The following is a 17353-nucleotide window of genomic DNA, read 5'->3' on the forward strand; positions in this document are numbered from 1 at the left end:
TACACGGCATGATAACCTGTTCTTTGGGAATGTACCCACTCAGAGTCCGCAGCCACATGCTTTAGCTCATTGTATCTTTCACAAACGAGGAATAACCATTTGCATATCAGTATTTGTCCCGCCCACCTGAGTAGTCCAGCACCGAAATGCTATGGCAGTCCTCCTTTGAACAAGAGTACCAACAGCAACACCAGACACGTGTTTCGACCTAGTCGGGCCTCATCAGTGAGGTGGAGCTGTGCCTCTCTGAGCACAGTGAGCAAGGGTTCCACGTCTGGATAACCGTAGGTAATTTACGGTCACCAACCCCAAGTTCCTTATACAACGAAAAGAGGTCAGGGCACCCCTCTGCAAGAAAGAACACAGCATGATACTAGAGTACCAACAGCAACCCCAGACACTAGACCAAAAAACATGGCTGTGGTTGCTGTTGGCACTTTTTTTTTTTTTTTCCTCTGATTTATTTTGTTCAGAAAAGAAAATCTGAAAAATGTATCGAACAGTTTGACGCTTCTTCTTTATCTTTATTTTTTTTTTCCCTTTGTTTCCTTCTGTCGTTCTTTCTTTGTCTCTATATCTCGCCTCGGATATAAGGACCCTGGCTATGTGGCCCTGTTCACAGTGTACGTGCTCAAAGTTGTTAGATATTGTTTGTTGGTTGTTTGTTTGTTGATCCTTGGGACCGGAGTCTCCCTATCATCTGTGCCAGAATCTTCTACTACACTTGGAGTCACTGTTGCAGGGCTTTCTCTTAGCTGCTTAAAAGTTGCCTCAATTAAGTTCGCCATGGCCATCGACCACCTTGTAGATTCTCCCGAAATCAGTATATTCCATATCTCTATTTCTTCAAATATCCATGGATTTTCTGCCAAGGGAAGTAGGTACGTATTTCTGTTCTGTTTGTTATTTTCACAGGTGAGTGTCAGGTGCTTTAAGGTTTCTTTTGTATCTGGTTTGATGCATAATCAACAGTTTGCCTCCTCTGAAGTCGATCTAATTGAAAGTATTTCTTTGGTAGGTAGCCGGTTTAATCTTGCTTTTATGAGCAGGTTTTGTTTCCTTTTATCTGGAAATGTTTTGCAGTATTTGATTGGCGATTTTACTTTATTGAAAGTTGGGGGGAGGTGGGTGAGAAGTTTATTTTTTGTTGCGAGATCTAGCGTTCTGATCCAGTCCATCATGACTACTTTTTTCTTTATTCTGTCGGGGTTTTCTTTCAGTTCTTTCTCTGAGCACGCAATTTCTAGTAATTTTGCTCTTCTTTTTTCCTTCCATACTTCCAAGGGTGCACATTTGGCTAAATCCATCTCCTCTTTGATCATAGCGATGGCTGGAGAGCGCTCCTCCAGGATGATTTTCCTGAAAAAGTTCATTGCTGCTTGATCCACCATGGATTCGAGTGATACCAAACCCAGCTCCCTTCTTATCGCTGCCATTGAGGTAGAATTTGGGACTCCCAAAACTGATTTCCATATTAGGCCTTCCAGTTTTGTCCAGATGTTTGTTGGCATTGAGAGTGATACTTCCATTCCATAAGTCAGAGCGGGATCACTTTTCCTTTATAGAAGTTAATTGCAGGTGTCAGGGAGAATTTCCCAAACTTCTTATCGACCAGTCGGGTCTGTGATGCTAGCCGCTTTGCTTTATCCCATACAGTCCGCTGCATTGTTTGAGCTGTTTTGGTGCTGTCCAGGTCGACTCCCAAGTATTTGATCGATTTAACTGTTTCTAGCTTTTCTTTTTCCAAGTAGAGTATTCGTTGTTTGGATTTTGAACTCTGTGTTTTTTCGAGAACCAACACTTTTGTTTTGTTCTTATTAATGATCAGGCGGTTTTGGTTGATGTACTTCGCCAGGTTATCTAGTTTCCGTTGGAGACCTATTTTTGTCTGGTCTATCAAGATAATATCGTCGGCGTATAGTAATCTTGGTACCGTGGTGTTGCCTATTTTTGGTGGGAAACACCTGATTTCTTTTTCGGCGTGTTGGAAATCGCTCAGAAATGAATTGAAGAGGGTTGGAGCTAGGGGGCAACACTGTTTAACCCCACGTGTTATCTTGATTTCTTCTGACAGAATTCCTTCCTGGCTGAGTTTGATTCTGACAGTGTTGTCTGTGTGCAGCGCTTTTATAGGTTCCAGGACTGACGATGGACAGTTCCAGCTCTGGAGTTTTGCCCACAGAAGGTTTCTATCTATTTTGTCGAAAGCCTTAGATAGGTCGATAAAAGCTAAATAGAGCTTTGGGGCCCCTTCTTTTATCTTGGCCGTTAGGATGTTGATAATCATGATGTTTATTCCAGTCGATCCGTTTTTTTGAAAGCCCACTTGTAGGCTGTCTTTGAAATTGGTGTTTTTTCCCAGACCCTGAAGCTGTCTAGCAGGAGAGATGCATATATTTTGCCGATGACGTCTAAAAGGGCGATTGGCCTGTAGTTTGCCGGGTCTTCGCGGGCGCCCTTTTTGTAGATCGGGATTATAACCGCTTTGAGCCACGATTCTGGGATTTTCTTAGTATGTTCACACTCTTCAAAAATGTTGCTTATTACCTCTGACCATTGTGTGGGAAATTGTTTTAGCATTGCGTTGCTGAGCCCGTCCGGTCCCGGGGCTCTGGAGGCCTTTAGCTTCATGATCTTTGCTTTTATATCTTCCTGACTTGTTACATTTATCCAGTTTGTGCAGATGTTTTCTGGTACGAGCGATGTTGGATTTTCAGCCTCTTCGAATTCTGATGAGATATGGGTTATCCATTTCTCCTCCGATACTGCATTACACAGAGGTGCATATTTCGCAATGGTCGATTTGTTAAGAAGGGACCAAAATGCACTTGAGTTTTTTGACTCCAAAATTTTCATCATCGCCTCTGCATCTATCTGGTATTGAAGTGCCTTATGTTGTTTTAGCCAGTTTGCATATTTCTTCCTCTCTTTATGCAAAAGGTGCCAGTCTGACTTGGCATTTGATTTTTTGGCTCTTCTCCTTAGAGTAAGCTCAGTTTTCTTTGGTTCACCAGTTCAATGTTGAAAGCATGTTGGTGGTTGAAGACCTGATTGGATTTTCCCCTTTGTTTTCTGTAGAGTACTAGGAAAGGTGTGTAGTCCGGTCTTTCTTTTATATCTTCCTTTTTGTTTGACTTAAGTTTGTTTCCCCATGCAAGCCTACATTTCTTTATATCCTTTTCTGTGAGCTTTAATCTGGTGCTCTGGTTATTGGCTTCTGTTTCTAGAGGGTATCTTAGTTTTGTTGTTTTCGTACCTTTCCACAAGCAGGTGACCAGGTTGTGATCACTGTTGCTAGTTTTTTCAACTCTGAAACTCGTCATCGAGTCAATCATGCCTGCTGACATGCAAATATGGTCTATTGAGGCTTTTGACTCTCCACATTCCCATGTCGGAATATTGATTTGGTTTGGGAATAGCGTTGCAATGTTTTGGATGTCTCTTCCAGAAATCAGTTCGTTCCACGCTTTCCCTCGGTTTGAGAGTGGTCTGAACGTTTCAGGGTTGTGCTGTTTGTCTCGCTGCAGTTCGCGTTTAGGTCACCGCATATGATGATATTGATGTCCTTGAATGCTTCATATAACTGATCTATCGTGCTCCCCATATTTAGACAGAAGGTTTCGGTTGACATCCGCTTCGGATTCCAATAGCAATTGATAATGGCAAGGTTTTTTTTGCACTTTCCTCTTTGTTTGTTGTTTTCGGCGGGCCAAGTGGTCAGCGATACCAGCATCTCGTATGCTTCCTTCCATTTCTTTGGCTCATCCATGCCCCGGCCTTTTTTAACCGCTGTCAAAAGGCCCGCTGAGGGTCTTCCCAGAAGGCCTTTGACCGCCGGAGAAATCTGAACCGTGAAGCCATCAAGTGTTGGTTTGGCTGATAGCCAGGTTTCTTGTAGGCATAATATGTCATAACGACCCAGATTTACGTCGCTTGTCTGAGTGAGATGGTTATGTCCTCGGGTGTTCCATGACCCCAGGATGTAAATCTCGTTTGCAGGCCGTTCCTCTTTTCCCACTGGGCTCTGGCTGTTTTGGAGGACTGGCCCTTGTCGTTGCTATTTGGTATTGTTTGCGTTTATCGTTGAGCGTAACCAGTTCCATGGACCTTGTAGTTTGCGCACTGGCGGCGTTGATTCTCTCTGTTTCCTTACTTCTGGGTGTTCTGCCACGTCTTTATTCCCTTGTAGGTGTAGGTCCTGATGATTCTGGCTATTTTCTTTTATATGATTTTTCTTGTTTGGATTTTGTTTTTGTCTGTTAGATAGTATCTGCTGATTTCCTTCATTTTTCGTTTTCTGGTTATTTAGATCTGTTAGCAGAAAGCCCATCTCTTTCAGTTCTTGATAGGCTTTTAATCCTATTTTTTTCTTGCTATCTGCTTCAATGTGTATGTATGCTTTCGGTCTGTCTTGCCTGTGGTAGGGTTCGACTAATTTGATGTCTTTCGTCGTCAGGTGTCTCAACTCCTTTGCACTGTTCATTATCTGAAGTATCTTTGGACGGTTTAACGGTGCTCTCTCCTTCGCTGCGTTGCATCGTTCCAGCTTGAATAGGCCATACCATTTGGTTTTTGCCAGGACTTCGTCGGCTTGATCTACCGATTTCTTTTTTGTTATGTCTTTCTCTGCTTTTCCCTCTCTGGCTCCATGGCCAGGTGCTTGGTAGCGCTCCTTTACCATTTTGTAAGGCGTATTCCCGTCAGTGTCTTCTGTGTGGTTCTGTAGGTCAGGAGTCTGTATTTTCGTTGATGTATTTTCCAAACTTGTTTTCTCTCCTTGTCTTGGGTCATTGCCTTCAGTTTCTTCTTTTTTTTCCACGGTTGCCACTTCTATTAGTTTAAAACCCATGTTCTCCATTTCTTCAAAGGCTGAACCGTCAAGTTTTTCCACTGCTTCGCTTTTGACATGTAGATATGCTTTAGCTAACTTTTTCTGTGATAGGGTTCCACCCGCTTTATGTCCTCTGTTACCATGTTCCTCAGAGATTTCGTTTTCTTCATCAGGTACATTACCGTTGAACGGTTTAGGATCAGGTGATTTTTTCCCTCTTCTTTTTGCTCCAGTTTGAAGGCGTATTTTGTTCTTATTATGTTGAATCTGAGAGGTCGCCTTACTTCTCCATTTCATCCTTGGTTTTTCTTGGGAACTCCCTGGGACTGGTCTTGGCTCTCTAGGCAATGTTGCTCCTAACTGTTCTTTCGTTTTTGCTCCATTTGATTTAACTTGTTCAGTCCCTTGTGTTATTTTGTAACGGCTTGCTCTATTTGGTGATGATTTTCCCGTGTTTAGGGGGGAGTTGTCCTCGTCTGAGCTAATTGAAATGTTCGCATGTTGAGACATATTCATTAGGACGTTATCTAGCAGGAAGTCTTCTATTGTTCGTGGTGAGCTTATGGTAATCTGGTCCGCTTTCTGTGTTTCTTTCTGCTGTACTGTTTGTTCTATGCTAGTGTGCCTAAGATGAACGACTTCCTCTCTGACTCTGCCTGACGCCATGCTCGAGCCAGGGCAAGTGCTTACTTGGAGTTGTTTTGTCCCATGGTTTGTAAGCGCTGACGGCCTTTTTTCTTCCCTTTTTTCTCCCGCCAGCTGTGATCTTGTTGCCTCGTCTCCCGACCTCCTCTGGTCGACTATGCGTCCTTCTAGGTTAACGATCTTTCTTTCCAGCTCTTCGATTTTCTTAGTCCTGAGATGTTTTGCAAATTTTTCCTGGTCTTCGATTGCCGTTATGTAACTCTCCACGTGTGTGATCTTTGCGATTGTATTCATCAGAACCGCTGTGTTGTCTCTGATGTCTTCTTTCATTGCCTCGTATAGCTTGCAGAAAGGAGCTAAAACCACTGACATTGCCGACATGATTGTGATCATATCAGGTTTGTCATTTGTGGTAGCTTTTTGCAAACCTGCTACGATGTCGCTGAGGCGGCGGTTTTTTGGCGTAAAGGGAGTGTTCTCCGTCCTTTTTTGTAGGATCTCATGGTCACGGTTTCCAAGATCAATGGATCTGTTTTGATCTTGTTCAACTCTGTTTTGTTTCTTTGTCGACTTTTGTTTTTCACCTGCCCGGCTCGGTTGTAAGGACTCTGTTTCCCTAGTTGTTTCTGAGGGGTTTATTAGAGACGCTGTTGGTAGATGCAGTGAGGTCCATGTGTATCGTTGTTCTATTGGGCCTGTTTGCCCATTTGCTGATTGCTCGGTTGTAGGGCTCTTCGGTGTCGTGGTCCTGGTTCCTGCTTGCGCTGACCCCATTAGTTTGTCTTGCCCTGGCGTATTTTGAGTTGGTAGGCTTGGCGGTTTATCATTATTTGTGGTTTCGCCCTTGCTTCCCCTTACGGTCGAGGGTACGCTAGCTTGTAGGTGATTGTACGTCCAAATTGATTCTGTGTGTTTCTGTTCGGAGCTCTTTGTTTGTTCAAGAGTTAGTTCCAACATTTCGGCGTCAGAGACTTCTAATTCAGCAGTTAACTTTCTTTTGTATTGTTTAGTGAAGAAAGACTGCACTGGACGTGAGAAGAGCGGTTTTGGTAAGTTTTCCTTTATTTTTCTACTTCTTTTAATGATCTTTACAATTTCATGCTCATTTGGGGGGGAGTTTCTGTTCCTCCCCTACGGTTTCTGGACCTTTTTTGGCTTCTTTCCTTGTTGGTATGGTTCTTTTTCTCGGCTGTTTTTTGTTTAGTTTTCTGCGCTTTGTTTGTGTGGTTTTTCGAGCTGCTACTTGAAGTTTTTCCCTAGAGTTTCTTGCCGGAACTGGTTCGTTTTTCTCCTGACCCTCTGTGGCGATTTCTTCCGCCTCGCTTTGTGAGACTGCGCAGTTATTTGTTAATGTTGATGTCTGCTTTTTTGCCTTTTTCGAGGGGGTCGTCTTTGTGTTGAGCGCTTGGTTTTCCAGTGTTATAGGTAGCCTGGGGTCGCCTATGTCCAGCCCATGGCATTGTGCTATTATTAAATGTCCCTTTCTGGACTGGTCTGTGCCCGTTGGTCTCGGCGCTGAGTCGTTTCTTTTTTCGTTTAGCTTCTCTGTGAGCCCTAAATCTTTGGGACTCTGCGGACTTGGCTTTTTACTGGGTTTTACTCCGCTTTCTTGTATAATGATTATCCCGGGCGTTACCTCTTGAGAGTCCTGTTCGACACCGGCTTCTGTGATGGTTTTAGCCGGCTCCGGACTTTCCCGGTCCATGGCTGGGAGGTCGCCCGCCCCGCCTGCGACGCTCTGGCTAGCCTCGAGCGTGGGCCGTCCTCCGACCGCTCCCACGCTCGGGGCACTCGCCTCTAGGGCGGTGCACCGATCTCTGCTGGCTACGGGCGGGCAGCCTCGAATCTCTGCAAATACGTCGTCGGCGTCATCATCGGTCTCGGCGGGCCTCGCCTCTCTGGCTCCGTCTCCCCTAGGCATCTGAGGCGGGGTCCGGGAGCTAGTAGGTGCTTGCTCCCTCTCACCGGGTAATTTTGCAGGGTCTGTGGGGAGAGTGTTGTCCATCTGGGCCGCACTGGGCCCCACTGGTTTCAACAAGGTTTGCTTTGTTTGGACCTGTCTCACCCCCTTGCTTGCGGGGTGGGATTACCCCCGGCTTCAAACTGCTTTGCTGCGTTTTGTCAATCACAACCAAGTTCGTCTCCTGCACTTTCTCCTCCGTACGTAGGCGTTCAGGCTCGACGAGCAGCTCCTCCTCGATGGTTATTTTGGTTACTTTGTTACCTCTTATGGTGTTATTGGGAGGCATTTTCGAAGCTCTGCCTGATTTCTTCCCCGGCCGGACCTTGGGTTCCATGCCGGTCCTGCTCCGGGTCTGCAGCGGACTGCTGCAGACTGCTCCACAAACTCGGCTCCCGAACTCCGCTCCCCGCTCTGCGGGTTTGTTCGGGTTAATAAGGATCTGCTTCCGCAAAAGGACATCGAAAGGCAGTGACTGCTGCAGACTGCTCCACAAACTTGGCTCCAGAACTCCACTGTTGGTACTCTTGTTCAAAGGAGGATTGCCATAGCATGTTGGTGCTGGACTGCTCAAGTGGGCGGGACAAAGACTGATATGCAAATGGATATTTCTTCTCTGTGAAAGATCCAGTGAAAAAAAGAAAAAGGTGGCTGTGGACTCTGGGTTTGTACATTCCCACAGAACAGGATATCATGCCCTGTTCTTGGTTGCAGGGGGGCACCCTGACCTCTTTTTGACTATGCATTAGGTATTTCATTATTTTAGAGGCTGTTTTTTCTTTTTTTCTTTTAATATTTTGAGATATGTGATGTGTTATGTGTGTTTTAAAGTGATGATTTTTTTCTATATTATCAATTTCCTTTTGTAATATTAAATTTGTACTTGTGTATTGTAAAGGTTTCCTGTTTGGAAACACATACAATAAAAAAAAAACACAGACATATCCTATATCATGATGGACTCAACAAGGTCATGCTGTGGATTGCATTGATGTAATTCGCCAAAACAGGGAAAACAACAGAGGCTCTGGCAGAAGAATGACTAACACGTGTACCCAAAAATGGTGGTGTCTTTTGTTTACAGGTCATGATTTAGTAGGAAGTGCAGCCCAAAGACTCAGATGGAAAACTGATACAAATAATGACAGGGCCCGAGTGCTGCACTGATTGTCGGCAGAACGGGAGTATATTTAATCCTCTAAATGTTTTCAGAAGAAGTGGGTTCCAGAACGTGAGCAGTCATAGGGCTGATTTATTAACGCGTTTTTCAGTGGGGAAAATCCAACTGAAAAACAATGTGTATATCAGGCCCATGGTATGCACACTTGAAGTATTTGTCAGCTATGACCTAGAAGGGAGTGAACGAAGGTTTGCAGCTAAAGTGTTTAACAATAATGTGTATGTCAGAAGTGCAGGAACAGGAAATAGGAAAAGAAAGGTCTGCACATGCAGGAGGAGTGCACAGTATGCCTGCAGAATGAAAAGAAAGCCAAAGCCCAGGTGGCATGGTGTGGCACGGGCAGTGAAAAGCCAGATAAGTACTAAACCACTCCCAGCATAGTCAGGGTCGAGGCATCATGGGGGTCACAGTCCAAAACATATGGAGGGCTGCATGTTGCAGACGTCTGCTGTACTGTCTGCAAAAGGTACCATTTGAACGTAAATGGCACTTGCTTAAGAAACACACTGACATGTTTTGTAAAGCAAGTACATTTTTTAAAGCTGCAGTAGCAATGACGCTCCCGTGAATTATAAGTCATATCTTAGAAATACGCTACCTCCAGGCACCAGCAGGAGCCCCTCCTGGGGACACCTTTCAGTTGCCATTAAAACATGTCTTGGTGAAAAAAGCAGACACCAAAGCTGCAGAAGGGACACATGTACAGGCAAGAGCTGGCCAGAAATCACCAGGCACCCAGCGATTGGAATTATCTACTCTGGGTTCAGCCAATCTTTATCATTGATTTATTTAAGTAGCTCATTCTGGAAATAATTACCATTAATATCTCTCTTAAATCAAAATACCAATAAATCAATGGTCCCTTAACGGCCCAGGCCACGCATTAGCTGAAAGAAAAGCAATGTTTCATAGAGACGCATGCTAAATGCACGTTTTTACTGCTCTTTCCAGCCCGTGAACCCGGTGCCATGGGTTATGGACAACAAGTAAAACCTGCACAAATCGGATTGGGAAACTACCACTACATTAATGAATTTATGCGACCCAGCTTGGCATGTCACCATCTTTTAATGCATTTCCTTGGCTGTGTGGATGAGCAAAGGACCAGCATAGATGCTTCTAAGAGCCCTCATTATCTATCCATCTGTCTTCCTCATCAATATATTCCCAATGTGTGCCTCATTCCACTGCATTTTAATTAGAAACACACAAAATTGTGCATTCAGCACAAAAAACAAAATATGACAAATGTGATATTTCTTTCTATTTTCAAGGCACCAGCTTAGCTAAGCTGTTATCTGATAATGTGCTAATGAGGTACGGGTATGCTTTTAAACCTCTTTGCATGATTAACTCTGCAACTCTAACAGCATAGAGGATGGGTGGAGAAGCGGACAGACGCAGCTGCAGGCGCAGCTGACAGGAATTCTATTCAAACAATTACGCGGCTGTGACAAAATATCACCTTATATTGTGCAATGTTTAGATGTAAACACACACATCAAACAAAATGATGTACTAATCCTAGTAGTGAAAGCAATGAACTAGGCGCATGCTGTCAGGGGGGCACAACTTGTTTAGCTGGAGGGTGTAATGCAACACACCAATGCCATACAGTGGGCCGAACTATCCATGGGAATGAATGAGGCGATATGCCCCGAGGTGGCAGGCGACCTTGTAGGTAACGGCCCACTGCCCAAGTAAAGGGCCCGAATGCAGCGACTGTCCTTTAACCGAAAGAGTCGACCCGCCACCGAGGGGCATATCGCCATTAGCACCTGTGTAATTATCTATACGGGTGCAATGGTGTTTATATTAAACAAATAAACTTACCTTTGAAGCGCGGCCCAACGCTGTGAAGTCCTGTTGGACAGGAAGGCCGTTTTCAATGTTGATGACGTTGGATGTCAACAACATTGAAAACGGGCTTCCAGGATCCGGGCCATGCTTCAAAGGTAAGTTTCTTTTTTTAATTAAAAAAATAGATTCTTAGCACCCACGAAGGAAACTACGTGGGTGCTAAGAGATGTAGTGGGAGGGGGAGTGGGGAAGGAAAGCGGATGCTGGCTGCCCAGGCAGCTCAGAACGCAGGCTTGTACCATACAGTACAGCCCATGCTCGAGCCACCTGATTGGCTGATGCCTCCCTGGAGGGTGCTAATGGGTGTTAGGGGAATCAGTGCGTGAATTTAGTTTGAAAAAATAAAAAAGGGTTTTAAGGTGTGTTTTTTATTCATCACCTTTGAACTGTATGTAACACGTGTTGGGGGTCTGCCTTTGCCCGCCAGGCGTGCCCGTGAGCCTCCAACCCAACAGAGCTCACACTCACACGTCCGTCAGGTTCGGGCTCCCCGGTAGCTCTCTCGCTTCCGGGAACGCCCCGTTTATTTAAGCCGCACGCGGTGACGTGCAACGTCACGCCGCCGCGTGCGCAGCCCTTACTGGGCAACGCCACACTCCTCCTTTTTCAGGAGGACACACAATTACATTATTAGTTAAACACAACATATCACACAACAAACAACTCGGCCAAACTGGACCCAGGCCTCTTTAATGTCAGCCACCCTCACCCCGGACGACTCTCCAACTGTCCCAACACATACTCACTGAGGTAAGCGGGTTTCCCTCGCCCAGTCCTCTGGGGGTACCTCCCGCTCACCTCCGGCACCGGCAGTCCTTCAACAGTAGCCTCCCGACACGGAGAGGCCGGGACACCGAGAGGGGGCCCATCTTCCTCAGGGATCTCGGCGACACCAGGGTCCAGAGGGGGTTCAGTTCTCAAGTCCCCCAGCTTCTTGAAGAAGCTGACGTTACGGGTGACAGCCGTTCGCCCATCGGAGGCCGTCACCATTGACCCCTTCACGGCGACCACATCCAGAGGCGCTGGTTCATAAGGTAGGGACAACTTCCCGTGAGGATGGCGGTTCCTGATGAGCACCTCATCCCCGGGTTCCAGCCGCTGGGGCCGCAGGCCCCGGCGCACGTTCTCTTGGCTGATCCTGGCCAGTCGGTCGGCCTCAACCTGCTGGTCGTTGATAATCCCGGGTTCTCTCTCCTGTACCTCCGGCAGTAGACCCCGGGGGCATCGCCGGAACAGCACTTCCGCCGGGGCGACACCAGTGGAGGCATGTGGGGTGGTGCGATACACTCTCAGGAATTGATACAATGCCCGTTGGAGGGGCTGGCCTTGTCCTTGCACAATCCGAAATGTCTTGTTTAGTCTTTGCATCAGTCTTTCTGCATCGCCGTTGGCCCGAGGCCACAGCGGGGATATCTTTCGATGTTGAACTCCACAGCTGGCCAGGAACTCTGAGAAACGTTCGCTTTGAAATGGCGACCCATTGTCCGAGCACAGCGTCAGGGGAAATCCGTGGGTTGCAAAGATCTTTTCCACGCCGACTGCCACATGCTCGAATGCCACCGATTCCACAAACTCCACTTCGGGGTACCGGGAGTACTCATCGACTATGGCCAGAAAATGGGTGCCCAAGGACGTGGACCCAAAGTCCGCATGCACGACCTCCCAGGGCCTGGTCCCTCGAGGCATTGCTTCGATAGCCGGTTCCCTCTGCACTGGGGAGGCTGCCTGGCACCATACACAGGCTGCCACAAAGTCATCGACCCTTTTCTCCAGCTCCGGGAACCAGACCTTCATCCGCATCCTCGCCTTCGTCTTGGCAGCACCCTGATGTCCGTGATGGGCCAAAGCGATCACCTCACCCACTTTGGAGTGGGGGACCACTATGCGATCCCCCCGGAGCAGGAGCCCCGACTCCGAGAAAGACAGCTCATCTTTCACCTTCCACAGCTGTTCAAGGGCGGTCTTCGCCTCATGGGTCCGCCCTGCGAGAGCTTCCAAGACGAGCTTCCAGGAACCGCTCTGCATCGACTGCTTCAGTATCTGGAAGCACCCATCCTCGGCCGCCGCAGCCTCCAGCTCCGACAGGGGCAGTGCATTTGGTGTTGCTCCCTCCACCACCATCCGGACATGGTCATCCGCTTCTTCTGCGCAGGTGTCTCCCGCCACTACCCCACGCACTCCGGGATGACGGGAAAGGAAATCCGCTGCATTGTTGGCACCTGGCCGGTATACCAGCGTGACCCCGTACTCAAGCAATGCGAGCATCCATCTCTCAATTCTGGCCGGGGGCTTTGATGACGAGCCCGCCAGAATCGGGAGCAGGGGTTTATGATCAGTCACCACAGTCACCGGGCACCCCAGCACATAGAGGCGAAAATGTCGGCATCCCCACAAGACCGCCAGGGCCTCCCTCTCGATCTGGGAGTACCGCTGCTCCGTTTCCGAGAGCGCCTTGCTGGCGTATGCTACGGGCCGGACGTTTCCATCCCGGTCCACCTGGGTCAGGACCGCCCCCAGGCCAAACGGACTGGCGTTGACCACGATCTCCGAGGGTAGCGCCGGGTCGAAAAACGCCATGGTGCCTTCCGTTGTTAGGGCGCTCTTGATGTCCTCGAACGCCGACTGTTCCAATGGACCCCAGTGCCAGGCAGTCTCTTTCTTGGTAAGAGCTCTGAGCGGCTCAGACCTCGAGGCCAGGTTTTGGATGAACCGACCACAGTAGGTCACCATGCCCAGAAAACTTCTCACTTCCGACACGGATTCCGGGGGCTGTGCACTCTTTATGTCCTGAACCTTCCGCGGGTCGGGGGACACCCCTCCCTCCTTGAACACGAACCCAAAGAATTCTATTGATGGGCGCAGGAATTTGCACTTGTCCCTATGGAGGGTGAGGCCCAATGACTGTAGTCTCTCGAAGGTCTTGGCCAGGCGCTTCAGGTGGATCACCTCCGTGTTGGAAAACACCAAAATGTCATCACTGATGTTGAGTACCCCTTCAAGATCAGCAAGTGCACTCCGGATAATGTTCTGAAACACTTCGGCAGCCGACGATACCCCAAAGCTCAACCTCTTGTACCTGTAGAGTCCCCGGTGGGTGGTGAATGTAGTAATGTACCGGGACTCCGGATGGAGGACAACTTGATGGTACCCTGCTCTGAGGTCGAGTTTGGAGAAGAATCTAGCCCCCTGTACCTCAGCAATTATGTCATCGATGGTCGGGGTCAGGTGTCGCTCCCTTTTTATGGCCTTGTTGGGTAGCCTCATATCCACACAGATGCGAATGGAGTCCGGCTGCTTTGGTTTCCTGGCCACGAGAATGGGGGACACCCATGGTGTTGGGCCTTCCACTTTCTCGATGTTGTCAAAGGCCACCAGGTTGTCCAGTTCTTTGTCGACTTGCTCCCTCAGATGAAAAGGAACTCTCCAGTGTTTCAGGGCAATTGGTTGTACTGAGTCGTCAATGTGTAGCCGGACTGGATCACCGGTCATTCTCCCAATGCCGTTGAACAGGGCTGCGTACCTGTCCAGTAGATCGTTGATATCTTCCAGGTATACTGAGTACGCAAAACTCACTATCCCGAGTGCCTCCTCAGCCGCACAGCTCAGCAGGGTGTTGTTGCTTATGGGGGTCACATAGAACCGGGCTCTGATCTTCGAGCCTTCATGCTCCACCTTCGCCACGAACGCTCCGTCCAGCAGTATGGCTCGAATCCACCGAAGGCGAAGATGCGAGCTCTTGGCACAGCCAGGTTCGGTAATGGGTCAAGAGCGTCATAATGTCCCCTCGCCATAACATTGACCGATGCCCCGGTGTCCACCAGCACGGGAACAGGCGAGCAGTTCACCTCCACCACGCACCTTGGCTGTCTCCTGCTTTTGCCTTTCAGGATCCCCATGCTTGAGACGAAGAAGATGTTTTCCTCCTCCTCTACTTCAGCCTCCTCTGCCTAAGCCTCCTCTTCCGCTTGATCCACCTTGGCCACATTGGATGGCCGGGTTTGGCGCGGAGTCTAGATTCGGGCAGGACCTCTGGGTACCATGACAGGTAGAGCCGACTTACACACTCTCGAGAAGTGATCCGGCAGTCCACATCGGCCACATGTTCTTCCTGCGGCTAGGCACTCTGTGGGGTGGGGGAGGTCATAGCCACATTTCTGACATGACTCCCCCGATCTTCCTGCCCTGTCTCGGGGGGCTCCACCAGGCCTTCTTGTTCCTCTGCCGCCCCGCCACACAGCGCACACCTCTTCGGCCTTGATCGAGCGTGAACCCGCTTCCATCTTGTTTGCCCATGCCTCAGCCACTTCGTGACATCGACCCAGTTCTAGTATACGGGACAGAGTGATTCCCAGCTCTCTGAGGACCTGTCTCCTCAGTTTGCCGGAGGAGCATGCTTGGATCAGCATTGTCCGTATCATGTCCTCCGCGTCCCCCCACGTGCACCCTTGGGAAAGGCGGAGTAGGCGGCCGTAAAACGTGTCCATGGTCTCATCATCCTTCTGCTTGGCCGACAGCATCACGAATCTCTCAAAATCCACGTTGGCAAGTGGAAGGAAGTGTGCGAGGAGAGCCGCTTTCGCCTCACCATAGGTCTGGTCCACCGGAGTCAGCGACTCGAAGATCTCCTGAACCGCGGCTCCCGCCGAGTACAGCATGGTGGCTACCATGCTGTCGTTGTCATCCACTCGAGCAGCCCTGAAGTACATGTCCAGACGGGCCCCCCACCTCTTCCATCGAGGCCCCAGACTGGACGGGGGGCCCGTAGGATCGAATTCTGGTATCGGTTGCAGGGCCGCCTGGGCTCTAGCTTGAGCCATAATGGGGGGCCCTTGTGGAGCGACAGGCTGTGCCCCTAGTGGTGCCTGTGGTGCAGGCCCCTGATTCCCCGGTGGCAGCGGTTGCAGAGCTGCAGGCTGGGCCGCCTGACCTTCGTCCTGAGATTCTTCCCCAGGATCCGCGGTGTCACCGTCCTGGTCGCTGTCGGACATGGGACTGAGCGCACAGGCACCCCACTACCAGACCTGGGGCCGCAACTCAGATTCCCACCATCACCATGCAGAAGGATGCACCCCCGTGCCACACACAGCCTGGTGCAAACACACGAAGAACTTCCAGAACGGCCACCACCTCGTGATGATGAAGAGGATCAAAAATAGTGTCCTGATGATGAAGGGGGCGAGGAAGTGCCTTGTTGCCACCTTGCAGCAAAGCACTGCCGTATAGAAGTCCCAAAAATTGAGCCACGTGGATGGACTGGACTAAGCAGGCCCTACCATATTAGTCCTTATCCTGGCTTATACTCGATGTAACAGTCCCAAAATCTGATGAAAACACACAAATTGGGTATGGGCGTGCAGGTCATGCACTCAGCAACCACAAAATCCAAAAATTAGACCCGGATCACCTTCTCGGTCCGAACCGGAGCTCCGAGAAGTTCCGTGGCCTCGTATGCAAAATGGCCGCCAGCCGCGTGTGCGGTCCACAGCCACGGCATGAAGCAAAACGTCTGTGAACGTTCCGATCGTTTGAAAAAATTCCGGACGCCTTTCACCGCCGGGCCCGGGCATCCGACATCACTCGTCGCCACTGTTGGGGGTCTGTCCTTTGCCCCCCAGGCGTGCCCGTGAGCCTCCAACCCAACAGAGCTCACACTCACATGTCCGTCAGGTTCGGGCTCCCCGGTCGTTCTCTCGCTTCCGGGAACGCCCCGTTTATTTAAGCCGCACGCGGCGACGTGCAACGTCACGCCGCCGCGTGGCAAGCCCTTACGGGGCAACGCCACAACACGTAATAAAAAACCTTTCAATGTCATTACCACTTGGATTTATTTCTAGAATGGGACTGAAAACATGTTTTTGAATAGAAGTAAAACTGCATTTATCATGCTTCAAGGACAAAAGCTGGACCAAAGCAACACTTCATCATTACACTCATGTGACTTGGAGGGGCATACATAATGTCCTGAAGGGCCGCATTCGGGCAAGGGGCCGCATGTTGCGCACCGCGGCTTTAACATCAACGTCCGATTTCTCGCTGGTTGCGTGGGAGTGTTTGTTTTTGTTCACAAATCAGATGGGTACATGCTTGGACAAAATACAATAAAATGGTATTTGGGAGCTCTGAAAAGATTGAGCGCCGAGTTGATATAACCTGCTGCCACTTCTTAGATGGATTTGGAAACATAGCAGTGCTTGATTCTCCTGTTAAGCATTGAAAAGGGCAGAGTGAAATAATGTCAGGAAATGCAAAACCACATTGTGTTTAAAATACCAAGAGTGCCACCTATAAGCAAAAACTATTGGCATAGAAAGAGAGGCTAGGAGCGAGATGGTAGCGGGGAAGGTCACACAGCCTACAGGTGTTGATTTGCTATACCCCCACACTGTGTATGTTGCTGTGCATGTTAAAGGCAATGCTCCTCATTACGGGTATAGTGGCGTAAAGGACATTGATTTACCTCTACCTTTACAATGCAACTGTGTCCCTAGTTTGCAGGTGATGTGGAAAATACGTGCAGCACTTTACCTCCAAAAATTCGAGCAAGTAGAGCTGTTAGAATTACTGCCATTGATATTTTCTCCCAAAGCACTGTTTGGAGTCTTCTCGAACATATATATATGGGGACTAAAACCACGCCCATCACATGCAATTATGCCGAATTACAGCTAACATGAGTGGTGTTTGGTAGTTGTAATACGTATGGCAGAACCTCCTATAGAAATGAAGCCACATTCATAAGCTCAAGATAGTTTGCAACTCAGTTGCAGCCCATCCCTGCCTAGACCACAGCCATAATGATCTCCTTTCACTGCAAACTATGAGAAGTTATGGGGCTGCTATTGTTAACTGTTAAGACGCCTTCTACAACAAAATGGGT

This window comes from Ambystoma mexicanum, chromosome 1q (genome assembly GCF_040938575.1).
Source record: "Ambystoma mexicanum isolate Mex_15411 chromosome 1q, UKY_AmexF1_1, whole genome shotgun sequence".
Lineage (NCBI taxonomy): Eukaryota > Metazoa > Chordata > Amphibia > Caudata > Ambystomatidae > Ambystoma > Ambystoma mexicanum.